Below are 19,401 nucleotides of genomic sequence, written 5' to 3'. Positions count from 1 at the left end.
GTATCTGTTATTTCGGACATGTCCGAAAGAACAGATACCATCTTCATACATATATAATTAAGGCTCACCGGCCATTTGACCACCTTCTTCTTCTGTGCGGATGCACAAACAGTGCCCGAACTCACGGGAATCGGCAACGCGCCGCGAGTAATGAGTATAATGGGCGGGGGCACTACGAATGTTGTGCGGGACAATACATTGAGAATGTTGGTCTCGCGGAAGGCACGCCAGACATAAATCCCTGCAGTCGCACTATCATCCTCTGTGTCCTCGATGGTTCAGTTGGATAGAGTGTCTGCCATGTAAGCAGGAGATCCCGGGTTCGAGTCCCGATCGGGGCATACATTTTCATCTGTTCCCGTTGACGTACGCCTATAAGCAGCTAAGGGTTTTCACTTCAATGTAATTCCAAGAATAACTAAGTCTACACATGCATTTCAGCTAACTGAAACAAGATTTTAAGCAAAACCAGATCGGCTGCACGTTTGGTATAGGTATTATTCCTGTTGCCCATGTAACGGAACGTGTTCGTGTCGTAATTTAGAACGTCAGGTACTCTAGCTCGTTCGCCAAAAAAGTGACAATTAGGCGTTCTTGTAAGCGTGCGTCGGGCATTGTGAAAGAGGCCGTTGCTAGGCAACGCTACGTAGCGCTGCGCCGCTCCGCGCCGTCCGGCACGTCATTCGCAAATTGACAGACGCGGGCGGCGTATAGCCTTTCCCGCTGCGTCTGCCCCACATATGATATATGCGACGTTTATTACAAAGGCGGCGAGCCTTAACAGGCCCCGGCTTCCATATAGGGGCCAGGTTTATGCTGGATCATTTAGATAAATTACAATAGCGGAGCATCGCGGCAGAATCGCCGGTACAAGACGCAGGCGGCAGCGCCCCGGCCCCCGCCGCTCATTGTGCTGTCAGCGCTGCTCCAGTTCTGAGCGGGCGGGCCACGCAGTGAGGAGCGACCGCCCTGCGCCTGCGCCGCACCGCCGTCTCAGCAGAGGCGCTCAGCGGCTCCTGCACGCTCATCACCTGAAGCCGCGACTCCTCCGCACACCGCCGGAGGCCAGAATTACAGAAATACCGAAGTCGAAAAGAAGCCTGCCCAGGCGCTCTTAATTCTGACCCTGAGGTGACAGAAGTCTTGAGATACCTCCTAAAACCGTGGCGGACCTCCTTTTGCCTGTCGTAGTGCGGCATTTCGACGTGGCGTGCACTCAACAGGTCGTTCGATGACCCCTGCAAAAATATTGAGCCATGTTACCTCTATAAAAACTCCATCGTTGTTTGACAACATCAAGTCCATGAATGGCTGCAAAAGGTCTCCAAGTAGCCGGAAATAAACATTTCTTGTCAATAATTGGTTCAGCTGGACCAGAGGACCCAGTCAATTCCATGTAAACGCAGCCCACACCATTACGGAGCCACCACCAGCTTGCACAGTGTCTTGTTGACAACTTGGGTCCATGAAACTTCCTGGCAGTTTAAAACTGTGTGCCGGACCGAGACTCGAACTCGGGATCTTTGCCTTTCCGGGCAAGTGCTTTACCATCTGAGCTACCCAACCATGACTCATGCCCCGTCCTCACAGCTTTACTTCTGTCAGTACCTCGTCTCCTACCTTCCAAATTTTACAGAAGCTCTCCTGTTGGAAGGTAGGAGACGAGGTACTGGCACAAGTAAAGGTGTGAGGACGGGGCGTGAGTCGTGCTTGGGTAGCTGATATGGTAGAGCACTTGCCCGCGAAAGGCAAAGGTCCCGAGCTCGAGTCTCGGTCCAGCACACAGTTTTAATCTGCCAGGAAGTTTCATATCAGCGCACACTCCGCTGCAGAGTGAAAATCTCATTCTGGAAACTTGGGACTATGTCTTCTTGGAGTCTGCGCCCCACTCGAACCCTACCATAAGCTTTCGCCAACTGAATTCAGGACGCATCCGATCGACCACTGTTTTCCAGTAGTCTACGGTTGAACCGAAATGGTCACGAGCCCATCAGAGGCGCTGCAAACGATTCGTGCTGTTAGCAAAGGCACTCACGTATGTCGTGTGCTGCCAAAGCCCATTAACGCTAAATTTCGCCGCACTGTCCCTAACGGATATGTTCGTCGTATATTCAACATTGATAACTGCGATTATTTCACGCAGTGTTGCTTATGTGTTGGCACTGACAACTCTACGCAAACGCCGTTGCTCTTTGTCGTTAAGTGAAGGTCGTCGGTCTCTGCATTGTCCATGGTGGGGGGAGGGGGGAGGTAATACATGAAATTTGGTATTCTCGGTACTCTCTTCACACTGTGCATCTCGAAATACCAAATTCCCTTACGATTTCCGAAATATAATGTCTCATACATCTAGGTCCAACTACTATTCCGCGTTCAAAGTCTGTTAATTCCCTTTGTGCAGCCATAATAACGTCAGAAACCTTTTCACATGAATCACCTGGATACAAATGCAGCTCCTCCAACGCATACGTTATGTACGCCATACTATCGCCATCTATGTATGCACATATCAATATTCTATGATTTTTGTCCTCTCAGTATCAAGCTACATAATTAATTTTCTGTTTGTTTGCGGGTGAATGGCTCTACTGCTCCTAGCCAGCGAAATCCCCGATTCACAGCACCGTAGCATGATGCTACAGTAGCCAAAGAAAATGGAGCCGCCCATAGATTAAGTGAAGAATGGTGTGGTGATTCGTTTTTGCATTTGTGGGACACTATGCGGAAAGGGTCAGTGCTGAGTTGGTGGCCGTTTTTCCGCAACAATGCATCGTCATATGGTGCAGTTGTTTTGATGAAAGTGGAATACCAACGTCCGCCGCGTGAGGGCATTGTAATAATTCAATGTCACCAAGTAAAAAATTGTGCCAGAGCCGGGCTTGAGCCCGGATTTTCAGGGTGTTGGAAGCGATCACCTTAACCCCTTCGGCTATCCAAGCACGCTACCTGTCCACCATAAATTCTCAAAATGGTTCAAATGGCTCTGAGCACTATGGGAATTAACTTCTCAGGTCATCAGTCCCCTAGAACTTAGAACTACTTAAACCCAACTAACCTAAGGACTTCACACACAGGATTTGAACCTGCGACCGTTGCGGTCGCGCGGTTCCAGACTGTAGTGCCTAGAACCGCTCGGCCACCCCGGCCGGCCATAAATTCTCAACTTGACCCACACCACCGCCATAGTACCCTCTTGTCCATCACCCTCACTGCTCGCAGCATTCAGCATGATTCCCGTAAGAGGTCGGATCTAGAGTCCATCTACACTAAAGATGTACAGGGCACTCAAAAAGTAATGCAACACATTTTTTCTGAAAGCAGGTTGGTTTTATTCTGGGTTCCAGAGTACCATATTATTCCTCTCTCTTTTGGCTACAAAATCCAAATTTCACTGTAATAATGACAGCAAACACTTGACAGCGATATTAGTTATGTTATTCCGACGATATACGTGTGGGAAGTATATCCCGAAGGAGCAAGGAACAGATGTATGAAGTGCATGAGGTGTGGGATCAGAAGGAGATTATAGCGTACAATACAACTGGATCCAAAACTCTGGCGCACACACACATTAAAGGGCCATGATGAATTCTCCAAAGTAATCAGCAAGACTTTGGGACATTAGTAACAATTAATGAAAGAGTTTTCTCCACAGAACGAATACAATAATCTCTTTTGTGCAGAAAATGAAAAACACGAAATTAGCTGACAGAACTATACGACACAATAGACCTGACGTATCAACAGAGCTAAGGAAGTTGTAAAACGCCCCTCCAACATTGCTCATGCTTCATAGCAGTAACTTAGTTCGCGCTTATCAGAAAGGGTGGTTAACATGGAGAACAAGCTTTTTCTTGACATCTGACGTTATTGCCTAAAACGAAAACCCGTCCCTTTCGCTTTACAAATATTAGAGTTCTTAGAATTTAGGTGGAAAAATGTCGGTTTGATAGAACAATAGCACGTACCACATTATTTTTTGTACTGATTTCGTAAGTAACACACTTCCTATCAATACCTAGACTAAGGTGCCCACATTTCTGGGAGTGGAAGTTGGGATCACTTTGACAATTGCTCACTGCTCGGAATGCGACAATGCACTGTATTATTAAAGCTTACGGCAAAATGAATAGTAATCACCAAATGATAATATAGCATACATAATCTAAAACATAGGCACATTTTCAGTTACTGTATAATTATAAACAATTAAAATCTTAATTGTTATCAAACAGAACACAATATGCTTAGGTAACTACACACATATTTCAACACACCGTTATTCACGCTACTATACTTCTGCGATGAATGAATTTGGTGCAGCAGATATGTGATTCCCTTTAACTTTAAGGAGTCAAAGAATTCCGAAAAACTGTTTTTAAAACTAACTTTCATAATCATTATAGTTGCATAAATCTCTACTTTCCGTATCTTATTCATCAAAGAAATTACACGTTCGACTGCTGCATTTCTACCGGGAAATACGTAACACAAACTCAACAATCCTAGAAATATTTTCAGAAGATATATGTTTCAACGTGAAGTGCTGAAATATTTGTACCCAACACATATCAGTGAGGATTTTTCCTACACTCTATTTCTCTGTTTTCTGAGACGTGACAAAATGGTGCCCTAGGAGCAAGTCATTATCATTAATTTTGCAGTTTGCTAACGCATTTTTGAGAGACTCGCAGCATTTTTGTACTTCATTTCATGAAGGTACATGGTGCAAAACAGCTCATATGTAGACTGATAATGTATTGAATTATTCGTACATTTTTCAGCCTATTGTGCACTGCTATCATAAAATTCACACATATTTTCATTGGACTTAATAACGTCTATATTCCACTAAGATTCAAATTTGCTGAAAGCAGTTCTTACAACGTGTGGCATGAATTTGGTTTCTTATTTTTATGTCATATTCATTCTTAAATCATGAAATGCTTCTCTAGCCTCTAAAATTGTAGCACGCTGTCGTTCAACCTTTAACACTATCGCATGATATATCTTACACACTCACGGCAACGAAATACACCTTAAAGCTATAGGGTTACCACTTAGCAAATTCAGCTGAGCAATATCAATTTATGACAAGTATTACTGGAACTCTCGAACTTGAACTCATCATCAAGTGCGCCGTGTGAACGTATTTCATAATACAGCGGGTCATGGTAAGTTATATTGGCATACGATATTGAAATAAAGTATAGAAACTTGCTATAAATATAAAAAGTTGTGTGTTGAAACCTCATATCGCCGAAAAGGTAATCTGATTTTTAAAGACCGAAATGTTTAGGGGTATGGTGGAACTCGACGGGGATAAGTGGACTGGACTTAAAAATCGGAAGTGTCTCAGCCAAATCGGGACATCTGGTTACTGTATCTCCACCCATCCACGTTCCTACTTACAGATATGTTTACTCAACTTTCACACTAAAGTCTTTCATTACTGCACTGCTTTTCCGAATTAATCTTTCGCGCTATGACAGTCCACGGTAGCATTTATAACTGTTCGAATAACAATATGTCTTACAAAAGGATGATGTTGACTAAAAACTATGATAATCCTGCGAATAAACCGAATAAATTGCTCACTGCTGCAGTACCAACGGACGAAAAAGTTCCAAACTTATATTTCATCACATCACCAAACTGTTCTAATAATAACAGCGACTCCCTACTAGCATCCTGGAGCGTGGCTGTTCGTTCTTTGGCATTGTTAAATAAGACAGCAAGACAGTAGAGCCCCTGCTATGAAAAAGTTGACCTTCAGCTACGGATATTCCAGAGAACCAGTGATGCGTAATTGATACGTTTTATTACGTCATACCACCATCTATAGGCCTATTAGTGCTCCTTAGGTGCTTAGAAAGTCACCCTCAACAAGGTCTTACTGTATTGTGAATAAATGATTTACAAACCAGATGCAGTGAGAATATGACCAGACCAATTAGTGCGTCAAGTTGTCGAAAACGAAAGTTAACTTACTGATTACATTCTTATATGACCATCCCAAAACATCAGTACTGTTTAAAGTCAGTGAGCCAATAAATTACAATAATAATAATAATAATGTCACCAACCACAGAGACAACAGGAAATGAAAATATGATGAAGAGTAACCGTAAAAATTTTTGATAAGACGTCTCTAGTTCCAAGTAAGAGAAATTCAGGTAGACTGCCCCACTTAGATATTTTGGGGAATGAGGACTGAGAAGAAAAGTGAAGCACCCAAAAGCGGAGGAAGAAACCGAATGAAACTTCGCGGGTTGAGAAAGTATGTGATGTAATTTCAGTGATTACAAATTCAAGTGAAATTGACGAAGAACAGTAGGAGGGTGTAGTTTCAATGTAAAAAAGGGCACGCTCAAAAGCAAGTGACACAATTATTGTTGTTTCAAGAGACAGGGTGATAAATACCTGTGGGTTACTGAGGCGTAATTCTGTTTTATGTGGTGAGAGAGACCGTTCTCAAGTTTTGTTCCCGCCAGCAAGACATGTAGAGAAGGCAGATGTGTTATAGAGTGAAACGGAGATCATTTTTAAAAAATAAATTATAGAGTGCAGCAATCAGTCGTCCTTTTTTTGATTTTACTATGCAAATCCAGATTTCCACTATTTTCTGTTGTCAATGCAGTTAAGTCTCTGTTGTTCGGGCGTCAGTCACAGTTCTTTGAGTCGGGTTGATTCAAAGAACTGTGACTGACGCCCAAACAACAGGAACTTACATGCTTTGGCAATAGAAAACAGTGCATTGAGAATGGCTAGCTACTAGTCGAAATCTGGATTTGCGTAATAAATCTAAAAAAGGACGACTGATTGCTGCAGTCTATAATATATAAGTCACATAACAGTCGCTGAGTGCACCCACTTTCAGAATGGAAACCAACCTGATCGAGAGAGACCATTTTGTTCTGATGGAAACAAATGTTTACTCTGATCTTTTTAAGTAAGAGGAACTGTATATGTTGATGAGGCTCTAAAAGAATATAAGAAAATATCAGCTGTTAACTGTACGTAGAAGGGATAGTTGTGAATAAGATGGCGAACTATGACCAAAATTACGAATGTGACTAGGTATCGTATCCACACGAAAGTAAGGGAGCTAGTCATAAACATTTATTTGTCACATGAGAAAATTAAAGTTGCGACTATGCCAGCTGATGTTAGTACTAGTCCTTCTCTAAAAAGTTAATTGTCACATGAGAAAATTAAAGTTGCGACCAAGCCAGCTGATGTTAGTACAAGTCCTTCTCTAAAAATTCACATTTGACAAAACGATGCATGACTTGGCGGAGACTTCGCTGTGCACAATTAGCACAGGAGTTGTAGCAGAGCAAACATATCCCTTAGGACAGCTTCTCGTGACGCATCGTCTTGACACTCTCCAGTAACCTCATCAAGAGCCTTGGGTGATGTGCCCAAAACGTGTATTATCTGTTAACACCAGGTCATGGCAGTCCCAAAGCTCTCATCATCACCTTGCCCGAAGATTCTCTGTTTTACACCTCTTTCGGCAGTGATGAATCCTCTTTTTTCAACCGATTGCTTTGCTCCTTCATCTCGGGGTCATATCTAACTCCCGTCCATTAGCGATCAAGTATTAGCCTGAGGTATTTTCGTGTGTTAGTTAACAGGGTAGCACAATCGTAAATGGTAAGGTAAAAGTCGGGTGGTATTTGTCTTCATCACGTATACAGACAGCCGCAGAATCAGTATATGATGCATATTCTTTCAAACATGTCCGCTAAACATATTCACCACGTGATCAAAAGTATCCGGACACCTGGTTAGAAATGACTTACAAGTTCCATCCGTAATGCTGGAATTCAATATGGTGTTGACCCACCCTTAGTCTTGATGACAGCTTCCACTCTCGTAGCTTCAATCAGGTTCTGGAAGGTTTCTTGGGGAATGACAGCCCAATCTTCACAGTGTGCTGCACTGAGGAGAGGTATCGATGTCGCTCGATGAGGCCTGGCACGAAGTCGGCGTTCCAAAACATCCCAAAGGTGTTCTATAGGATTCAGGTCAGGACTCTGCGCAGGCCAGTACAGTACAGGGATGTTATTGTCGTGTAACCACTCCGCCACAGGCCGTCATTATCAACAGGTGATCGATCGCGTTGAAAGATGCAATCGCCGTCCCCGAATTGCTCTTCAACGGTGGGAAGCAAGACGGTGCTTAAAACATCTATGTAGGCCTGTGCTGTGATAGTGCCACGTAAAACAACAAGGGGTGCAAGCCCCTTACATGAAAAACACAACTATACCATAACAATACTGCCTCCGAATTTTACTGTTCACACTACACACGCTGGCAAATGACGTTCATCGGGCATTCGCCATACCCACACCCTGCCATCAGATCGCCACATTGCGTACCGTGATTCGTCATTCCACACTACGTTTCTCCACCGTTCAATCGTCCAATATTTACGCTCCTTACATCAAGAGAGTCGTCGTTTGGCATTTACCGGCGTGAAGTGTGGGTTATGAGCAGCCGTTCGACCATGAAATTCAAGTTTTCTCATATCTCGCCTAACTTTCATAGTACTTGCAGTGGATCCAGATGCAGTTTCTGATTCCTGTCTGATCGTCTGGATAGACGTCTGTCTATTACACATTACGACCCTCTTCACTGTCGGCCGTCTCTGTCAGTCAATAGACGAGGTCAGTGTGTACGCTTTTGTGCTGTATGTGCCCCTTCACGTTTCCACTTCACTATCACATCGGAAGCAGTGGACCTAGGGATATTTAGGAGTGTGGAAATCTCGCATGCAGGCGTATGACGCAAGTGACACCCAGTCACCTGACCACATTCGAAGGCCGTGAGTTCCACGAGCGCCCCATTCTGCTCTCTCACGATGCCAAATGACTGCTGACGTCGCTGATATGGAGTGTGGCAGAAAAATGCACCTAATATGAAAAATGTATGTTTTTGGGAGTGTCCGCATACTTTTGATCACATACTGTAATACTGATACCTATCCGCCTTGGCTTCCGTTCATGATACTAGGGGCGTTCAGTAAGTAATGCAATACTTTTTTTCTCGACCAATTTCTGGCCAAAAAATTCAGAATTTGTTGTAGGGCATCCTGGAATATTCCCATCCCAGCTTTTATAGTTTTATGAAGTTCCGATGGGTGACGGCCATTCATAATGGCGTCTGTAACGGAGGTGCATTTCAAGCAGGAAGCTGTCACTGAGTTTCTTTCACAGAAAACCACAACATCACAGACATTCATAGACGCTTACAGAGTGTCTATGGGGATTTGGCAGTGAACAAAAGCACGGTGAGTCGTTGGCCGAGGCTGCTGTCATCATCGCAACAAGATCGCTCAAATCTGTCTGCTCTCACGCTCTCCAGCCAGCCGCACGTAGCTGTGACTCCTGCAATGTTGGAAAGTGGGGACACTCTCATTAGAGGTGATCGACTTATCACAATCAAACTGCAAAACTGCATATGTATGTTGGTAGTTCTGACACACTCGACCACCAGTTGCAGTGTGCCCGCTGCATTCGTTGGCGCCTAACAGAAGATCATAAAGAGCAAAGAAGACCAGCTGTGCGTAATTTCTTGCGCGTTATGACGCTGATCGTGACAATTTTTTGTCGAACATCGTCAAAGGCGATTAAACATGGATTCATCGGGCCGAACATGAAACAAAACGGGAATCCAGTTAGTTGCCCCATTCTACCTCCTATCAGAAAAAAAGTCCAAAGCCGCACGCTCAGTCTGCAAACTTATGGCTTCAGTCTTCTGGGAACCTGAGGGGACTATTCTGTTTGATGTCCTCCCTCATGGTGCAACGATTAAGTCTTGAAGTGCAAAAAATGGTTCAAATGGCTCTGAGCACTATGCGACTTAACTTCTGAGGTCATCAGTCGCCTAGAACTTAGGACTAATTAAACCTAACTAACCTAAGGACATCACACACATCCATGCCCGAGGCAGGATTCGAACCTGCGACCGTAGCAGTCCCGCGGTTCCGGACTGCGCGCCTAGAACCACTAGACCACCGCGGCCGTCTCTCTTGAAGTGCAAATCGATATCCTGTACGCCTCTCATGCTCCGCGAAGACCAAATCTACTCTTGTAGTCAGACAGATTCCTGCCCATACCGTCAGGGAACCACCGTGAAAAGACGTCCTGAACGAGATTGTGAAGGAAAACATCTTTTCTCTGACCTTTTCCACAGCCCATGTCTACGGCCAGGCGATCGCAGGTCAAATCGCGACTCATCGGAGAGCAACACTCTCTCCCGCTGTTGTCCTCTCCAGCCGTGATGTTCACTTGCGAAACGTAGCTGGGATGTGTGTAGTTCTCTGACAGTTCTAGGCATGTGTCAGAACTTCTGGATTGAAGATTGTTTTCTTCCTGTCTTCTTTGGACGGTTTTCTCACTAATATTGACCCCTAGAATTAGGAGGGGCACGATTTCGTGCTTCAACGGCGGTGGTGCGAAGTTTCCGGATAACTTACACTTGTGAGATGTAGCCATCTCTTGCTGACGTTCCTTTCCTCGAGCCGGTTCCTTATTTCCTCGCATAGTTTCCATTTCCCTGTACTTTCTTACGGTTCTGGAAATGGTTTAAGGTGTATTTCGTGTCATTTCTGCAAAGTAATGCTTCCTCTGACCATCTTCCATTAAAGCAACAGCCTTCACGGATTCTTAAGAGTTTAACGGTATGTATGCTACAGAAAAAATGATTGCGATAATCACAGCAAAATCCTGCAGACGCGTGTGATTTAAAATGGAAAGAATACAAAGTACAAAATAAGTGCTACAAGAGCAAGGAAATATCACTGCCCCACTTCCAATGGCGTATTTTTCAGGTTGTGCTAAAAAACAGTAATTAAGTATAATTCTTGAAAAATCAATTTCGTCAAGGTCGCTAATAACAGTAATAAAAAGAATTACTAGCGATCGTGGTAATCTTGATTCTTCGAGAACAATACAACCTTCAGATCGCCCCTAACGATTGAAGCAATGTCAAACACACATACAATGATTAAGCCTAGTGCAATAAACAATCGACTCTTCATTGTTTACTCGCAAAACAATGAAATAGCACACCAACAGCATACATCGTCTAAAAATACACAATAACGTGTTGCACTTTTATTTAATCGATAATCAAACGCTTATTACGTGTTGTGTTTTTCGTGCCAGTCAGTGAAACAATCCATCTCGACATATGCCTAAAGTAATTCAGCAAAACCACGGAAAACCTAAATCAAAATAGCTAGACGAAGTTTGGAACCTTCACTCATCCCAACAAAACGGCAGTCTGTTTGAAACAGTGATATCTCATTCAGTTTACCCCTAGCGTACAACACTGTTTCAGAAACAAGTTATTTAATAATGTAGAAAGCTAGTACTAAGCCGTTCATTCATTTGTCACTCCGAGTCACTCCACACTACACAACACACTGCCAACACTCTCCTGGGATAAAATTGAACTTATTGTTACGTCTAATGTCATCGCCACATTAAGAACATAGATGTTGAGCATGTGATTTCTGAAAATCACAAATCTCGATCTCTGAACGTCGATTCAAACTCCATTCCTGTTGAATCCGAGTGCAGTGCCTTAACTGCGGATCCAGCTTCCTCGGTGATCTGGCTACAGTCTTGAAAGTAACCAGTGAGCATAGGTAACTGGCGCGCAGGGCTAAGACCCTGAGCGGGACGAGGGAAAAAAAAATTCGTGACGCAAATGTAACACCAGCGTGACAACTGCGCTCGCCTGCTGGTGTCAACATCTATTGTTGCTTTGCTTTTATTCCGACGCCTGTGCTAATCACAGCTAGTATAGTGGGATTTACGCGGCACCCAGGAGCCACTGCACGCCAGATTGCGAGTGCTTGCATCATCTTTTGATACGTGTTGGCAGTGCGTCATTTATTACAAGTTTTCCCCTGCGCGAAATATCTCCACCAGACCCGAGACTAAATCGCGTCTAAACAGAATTTCACGGCAACTGGGTGGCCAGCGTTGGGTGGTGGCAACGATCCTTATCTCACGCGCAAGTAACTGGAATCTGACTTATAACGCCGCTGGAGGCAAACAGCAGTTGCTGGGGGGTCTTAGAATTTAATACTCTGCCTGTCACGGACATTACATTGATGAGGGCCTTGCAGCAGCTAAGGATGCTCTTGTCGCTCCTTTTCTTGTTGGCTTTGTCTGCAGCCCTAGGTTAGCAGATTACAAAAAAAAAATGTTGTGCAATAAATGTATCCTCCATTACTGACATGTAATTGCTACAAAACAAAGGACAGCGCGAAAATACTGATGACAGTGGGACCCATGGCACGAAATTTTAAATAACTGTAAGAGTCAGTACGCAATCCACCCACAAAGTTGTATAAATTTTTCTTCGATACATACTGGTAGATAATTGTCCTCCTTCACTTATCGTGGTGAGACATCACGAAATAACTTTTTTATATGTAACATGAACATTGAAGCATGGCAAGTATTTAACATCTTTCACTTTCTTAAGAAATACGTATGTTTTCCGTTACAGTTTAGACGAAAGATTATTATCTACAGTGTATTTCAGAAAAAAACTCAACTATAACACTTGAAAGCATTCTCTAATTCACCAGAAGCAACAAAATTGTTGATACACAGCTACGCAGTCAGTCATGAAAATGTAATCAATCTGTTCATTAATTCAAAGAGAAAATTCTTGAAATTAGCTCCAGTACAGAGGCTTACCGACAGTTATTCTTCCCACACGCTCTTCGCAAGTGGAACAGGGTTGGAGAGCTCAGCTAGTAGTAATAAAAGTACCTTCTGACACACACCATTAAGTGGCTTACGAAGCATGAGGTAGATACATATGTAGACGTATACCTAAATGTGCTACTTTCGGAAATTACCAAAAAAATACATGCATTTATCTCTGGAATAGAAAATTCAAATAAAATTATTGTTGTTTTCGAAGAGTAGTAGTCTACTGACTGTCCTATTGCAACGTTTGACCATGATAATGTTTCCGTTGTTGAAAGAAAGAAAAAAAATACTTTAATGAATATTTTATATAATGTATTTTTCTGCACAAAGATTTCCGGTTTACATCTCTACTTGGAGTAGACACCAATGAAGCTTTTACCACTAGAATTACATAACTTGGTCTCAGAAAATGAATTTTAATGAACTTTTTTTTTTTTTGGCGAATCAAAAGTGGCAGAATGGCGATATTGCTAGCTCTCGTAATACCTTGACACAATAATGCATTGTATTACACTAACTTTATCTCGTGCTACTGATACTAAAGTTTTCATGATTGTAGCTGTACCAAAATATTTTGAGTGGGTATTTATTTGCTCTAGGCACTTTTATCTTATTTACACTTTTTCATATTTGGATTATACCTCGGGTAAAGTAAATGAAGAAGGTGCATTACCCTGTCCTTCTTACTGTAAAGCTTTTCAAGTAACATGAATATGTTAAAAATTAGGAATATTATTAAGTTTTATGTGTTTGTTTATTAACTGTTTGTTGAAAAGTGTTGTTAATGTATTTCTGCGTTCAAGTGCTAGTACCTAGTACCGAATTTCCCTGTCAAACTGAACGGTGTCATTTACATCTTTAGATTCGATTCGGTCTATCCTCTTTATAGAGCACCCTTGTATACAATCGCCATGAGCATTTCGTCGAATCTCTTAATGAGTGTAATATACAGGTTTACTGCCACAAATTTTGATTTTTCGCAGAAGGTTCTTTCCAAACAAACTAAGAGAAACGTTGTTCGTGTGACTTACACGAAAACTTAAAAATAACATGAAAAAGTAAAAGAAGAAGAAAAGGAAAAAATAAAAGGAAAGGAATGTGTAACATACATGAGGACAGCAAAAGATTTCTTTGAAACGGATGCTATTATGAATATTTCCGCCGTGGTGTGATCATGGCGAAAACGATAAATGTTTTCTTGTTCGAACATCAAAGAACCTTTCTATGAATAATAATAATACTTAGCTGAAATAGTACTGAATGTTTCATTTCCATCACCTACGCTTTTAGCGTACCCTTAAAAATACCCGTTGCGTGCCACGTAACGTAAACATGAGGCCTTCTCAGATACATATAGTTCACGGAGAAGCAATGGCCGAAGTGACAGAGGTTCTTGAGGTGATCGTGAGGTTAAGTTCATACTCCTACTGAGCTACGTTGATTCAGGTTGCCTGAGGTATTTCTGTATCACTTCGAGTAAATTACAGAATGTTCTCTTTTTGAGTCACGTCCATTGTCGATGAATCAAACAATTTGAACATTTTTTGTAGTTAAGTTCCAACAGCAGTATTATATACATTTTTTTTCAACTACATGACTGACAACTTTTATTAGAGTCGGTATCGTTATCGTACCATCTGCTTCGTATAAAAATAGTAATCACATGTCATATCATACATCGGCATGAAAAACCACTTAATAAATGTCGTATCTATACTGTTACACATCTACAGGAAGACAACAAGTGTCTTAACACTGAAACAGTGTGATCCATTGGAATACACGTCTCCATTTGACATACATAATCCAGCTGTTGAACATAACCACGACCTCTTCATTCTTTACTCGATTTGTGCCTCCTAAGTACCACGTTAATAACTCCTTCTGATTTAAATCCCGGTTTTTCCATTTTTCATTCGATCGGAGTACTGTCGTTTCGAACTTCTGATCACTTCCCTACACTTATCCTTCTAGCTTATGGGAATATAAAACTGTCTTTAGACACATATATATGTTTATAGTGTTATGTTATTCAATCTCTATGTCTTTCTGATCACTTCTGATTCCTTGGCACCAAATGCGGATTTCTTTGCGCTTGACGTATTCAGCTGTAAGTATCAAAGTTTTTGTTATGTATTTCTTAATATCGTTTCACCACCTTTCTATAAGTGTCTCGGCTAGATTGTGTATAATAACATAGACAGGTTACCTGCATTCTATTTTTTTTAATAGACTCTTAGACGTCGTCATGACTTGTCTTTTCCATAGTTAGTTTTTCTGTCCCTCGTCGTTTCTACCAACACAGTTCCTTCCACTGCTGATTAAGAAAATATGAGTTTTACCAGAATGTTACAGTAAATAGTATATTACATGAAGAATATTTAATATCTTGTCGTGGGTACGTGACTACTCTTGCCTGAAACAAGTCGAGCTGTTAACGGGCCTGAATGATAATGGATATTAGAGACGGGAGCCTGTCACTGTCCACACGAAGTTTCAACTTGGTAGCCTCCTTCATGTCGGCTCCGAGTATTAACTGCACAAATGAACGCCACCTAATTCTGTCGAACATTGTAGGAAAGAGGGAAAAGATAAGACTTTGGGTCCATCTGCGAAAGGGGGTCTCGAAGGAAATAGATTTCGCTTTAGCTAACAACTAATGTAAGAAATGTGAGGTATGTGGCTTTGCCTCACTGGTAATAAACGGAAGAAAATTATGTGTTTCTCATGGGCTTTGGGAATGAGGAAACACACAATATCGCAGGGTCAACCTGAAGATGGAGCGCCGGCCGGGGTGGCCGAGCGATTCTAGGCGCTACAGTCTGGAACCGCGTGACCGCTACGGTCGCAGGTTCGAATCCAGCCTCGGGCATGGATGTGTGTGATGTCCTTAGGTTAGTTAGGTTTAAGTAGTTCTAAGTTCTAGGGGTCTGATGACCTCAGAAGTTAAGTCCCATAGTGCTCAGAGCCATTTGAACCATTTTCGAAGATGGAGCTGCAGCGAAGTAGATGAAAATCTTTGATAATATATTAAGACGAGGTGGATACACGTAGCATACAGAGAGAAAAACAATCTCCTTTGGTTCACAGCTAGATGGTGCAGTTGGAGTTAGAAATACATTAATTTTGGTGTGCTGTGCTTAGACCGTTTGAGTTTCATTACTGGCTTCAGGTTTTGTGATGTTACTAAACAATCTCTTAACAAATGTATAGTAACAATGGGAAATGTCTGAAAAACATTGCCTCGAATCCGGATTTCCCACTTATCGTAAGCAGCAGCCGTAACTAATAGGCTATCTGAAAACGTATCCAGGCCTGACTTGAACGCTTATTGTCACTGACGTTTCTGCCTGTGATTTCCGAACACGACTACCAGAATTCTCCCACAGGGGACGTGGGAGTCGATGGAGGATCGTGGATTTCCCTGTCGCAAAGAATATAAATTGTATATGAAATGAATTGAATGCGATAAAATGAACGAAAAGATCGATGGGGATGAAATACGTGATGCACTAACATCAAATTATATCAATACATCCGTCAAAATATGCTAAACTGGCAGTGTAATATGTGTGTGGCGACAGTTGAAAATCTGCTTCAGGCCGGGACTCAATGCAGTGCAGATTTTTTGTGGGTGAAAGGTGTGCGCAGATGTCATTTTATGTTGTTGAACCTTCACTGATTTCATCCGCATTGGTCTGTCCATTTCACTGCAGTCTATGTGAGTCATTTCAAATTTTTAAGAGATTGGTGTGACTGATTTTCTCCGCCTAAGAATATTTAAATGTATGCCCGCTACAAATTTGCCGAAAGTTTGCTGGAGATCGTAATAGACTACTTTGTTGCAGTACACACAGTGAGGGAAAGATTGGACAGCACGATTTCCGGGAACACTCCCATTTGCTATCCTTTGTGAGGTTTAAAGATAGATTTGTAATTATTGTGGATTAGGTTAGATTACATACAACGTGGCGTTTCGTAGACCCATTGTGAGAGATCCTCGAGAATTTCGAATATGTCCGGAAAACAAAAATATTAAAGTTCGTATAAGTACATACATTAACTCACACCACAAGTAATCCGTAATACACGGTTTTTAATTTGGAAACTCTTGTTTCGACGGATGAGGAGCCCACAATACGATATCGTATGACGTAACTAAAAGAAAGTAAGAGAAGAATGTCAGCCGTCTTCTTCGTTTATGTGTCATTTTTGTAGGACAATACTCGCATTTTAAACAATGACCTATTAAGGAGTTTCAGTACTTCTGTTCTATACTCATCCAAAAAGAATTTATCATCAAGTTTTAATCTCAGATATTTAACTCTGTTCTTCTGTTCCCTCTCTACGTCCCTGTATTTCTTACACATGTTGTGCAGTAATGTTTTCTAGGCGTGAGCTGGATATGTGAGGGTTTTTATTTCAGAGTTTAGTGGTAGTGTATTGCCTAGAAATCTTTAAAACCCATGAACTGCCGTTACCACCTCTTTCCAAAACTGTACATGATCTGCTCTTTATCACAATGCTTCTGTTATCACCAAGCAAAGGTAACAGCATATGACAGTCTCACTATTGAAAAATCATTAATACACACAAGAAAATGTAAAGATGCTGAGATGTAATAGAAGGAAAGACGATTGGATTTAACATCCCTTGGACGTCGAGGGCATTAGAGATGGAGCACAAGCTCGGATCGTGTCAAGGTTGGGAAAGGAAATCGGTCATGGTCTTTCAAAGGAACCGTCATGGCATTCGGCTGTAGTGATTAGGGAAATCACGGAAAGAACGGGGGGCTTGAACCGTCGTCCTCCCGAATGAGCTAACCACTACATATCCTCGCTCGGTGAGATGGAGCCGCGTGGGACCCTGACACACTGCACGCTAGCAGTTTCAGTAACACCAGATGGCCTAGCATTCACACTTCAGGCAGTCACGTCTCCAACAATTGGCTCTTTCTTCACTTGTTTGTTTTTAATCATTGGTGAACCTCTATGTTATCTAGACGAAATTAGAATGATATTAATACCTTCAGCCGCTAACGGGCGTTGATATATACCAACGGGGACAGGTGAAAATGTGTGCCCCGAACGGGACTCGAACCCGGGACCTCCTGTTTACATGGCAGACGCTCTATCCACCTGAGCCACCGAGGCCACAGAGGATAGTACGACTGCAGGAACTATTTCGCTCACGCCTCCCGCGAGACCCACATGTCTGAAAGAACAGACATCATATCCATATAAGTATATAGTTCTGGCAATACAGGCCATGACCTTCTTCTTCTGTGCAGATGCACACGTATTCCCACAACTCTTACGAGACTTGGTAAGAATTCCTTCCACGAGTAATGAGTGTGTTGGGGTAGGACACCACGAATGCAGTGTGTGGACATACAAAAGGGAAAATCTGGGTTCAAATGGTTCAAATGGCTCTCAGCACTGTGGGACTTAACATCTCAGGTCATCAGTCCCCTAGAACTTAGAACTACTTAAACCTAACAACCTACGGACATCACACACATCCATGCCCGAGGCAGGATTCTATCCTGCGACCGTAGCGGTCGCGCGGTTCCAGACTGAAGTGCTTAGAACCGCTCGGCCAAGAATCTGGGTCTCGCGGGAGGCTTGCGTGAGATAGTCCCTGCAGTCGCGTTACCCTCGGTGCCCTCGGTTGCTCAGATGTCATGTAAGGAGGAGATCCCGGGTTCGAGTCCCGGTCGGGACACACATTTTCACCTGTCCCCGTTGATATGTATCAACGCCCGTCAGCAGCTGAAGGTATTCACATAATTCTAATTTCGTTCTAGACGGCTGCAGGTCATAAATGTCCGAAAGATCATACACCATATCCATACTGTTACCATCTAATTCAAGCGGTTCTGGCAATTCGAATGGCGTCCAAATTTTGCGGGACCGTGTATTTTTATATGACCAATTTTAAAACAGTTATTTGAGCGTTTGTTCCCTGACCTTCTGACTAAGTGCGTTATTCATATTATTGCCACACATTTTAATTCATATTACATTTTTTCATAGATGAATACATTTGAAGATGCTATTAAAACATCGAGAAACTGGTTGAGTACGATCCTGTAATAGAGAAACTGTTAACAGCTAATGCGGCTACCAAAAGAGTTTTATGTAACATTTTAGTATTTAAAAAAAATTAAAAATATTTCTGTCACGTACTGATATTTGTCATTCGGATAAAGACTGAGACCTTAACAAGGAATTTTTCCTAGTGACACTTTATCTTCCCTGTTGACGCCATACAGGACCCAAACCACAGTCGTCGACCTGCGAACGTATTCAAATGAGGAGCACAATAAAGTTAGCATGCTTGCATCCATTGCCGATTAGAGTCTGAACAGTTAGTGGATGACCTCTTACCCTGGCCTGCAACTGCTGTTACAGGCGGAGAGAGGAGTGGAGCAAGCCAAAACGTAAGACACATAGCTCTCGTTTAGTGTCGTATAAGTAATTAAAAGTAAAAAACTTACACTGATGAGCCAAAACGTTATGACCACTGCCCTTCGTGACGTTGGATGGCGACTGGTGTCGTTGCAAGCAGGTGACGCGCTACCAAAAGTCTGTAAGCGAAGAAGGCACGGACGGGGGATCACCATATCGAAGATATGGGCTGCAAATGGGGAAAT

The 19,401-nt window shown here is 42.5% G+C and overlaps 1 non-coding gene across 1 annotated transcript; it reads right to left on the bottom strand.

Annotated features, from left to right (window-relative positions):
- Positions 1–17,825: 17,825 nt before the first annotated feature.
- On the bottom strand, positions 17,826–17,899 carry Trnat-ugu. The gene has a single exon. It is a non-coding gene; the product is annotated as a tRNA-Thr (tRNA).
- Positions 17,900–19,401: the final 1,502 nt, after the last annotated feature.

The sequence above is a fragment of the Schistocerca piceifrons genome, chromosome 5 (assembly GCF_021461385.2).
Source record: "Schistocerca piceifrons isolate TAMUIC-IGC-003096 chromosome 5, iqSchPice1.1, whole genome shotgun sequence".
Taxonomy (NCBI): domain Eukaryota; kingdom Metazoa; phylum Arthropoda; class Insecta; order Orthoptera; family Acrididae; genus Schistocerca; species Schistocerca piceifrons.
The sequence above is the reverse complement of the archived record's forward strand: the minus strand, read 5'-3'. Positions and strand labels throughout refer to the sequence as shown.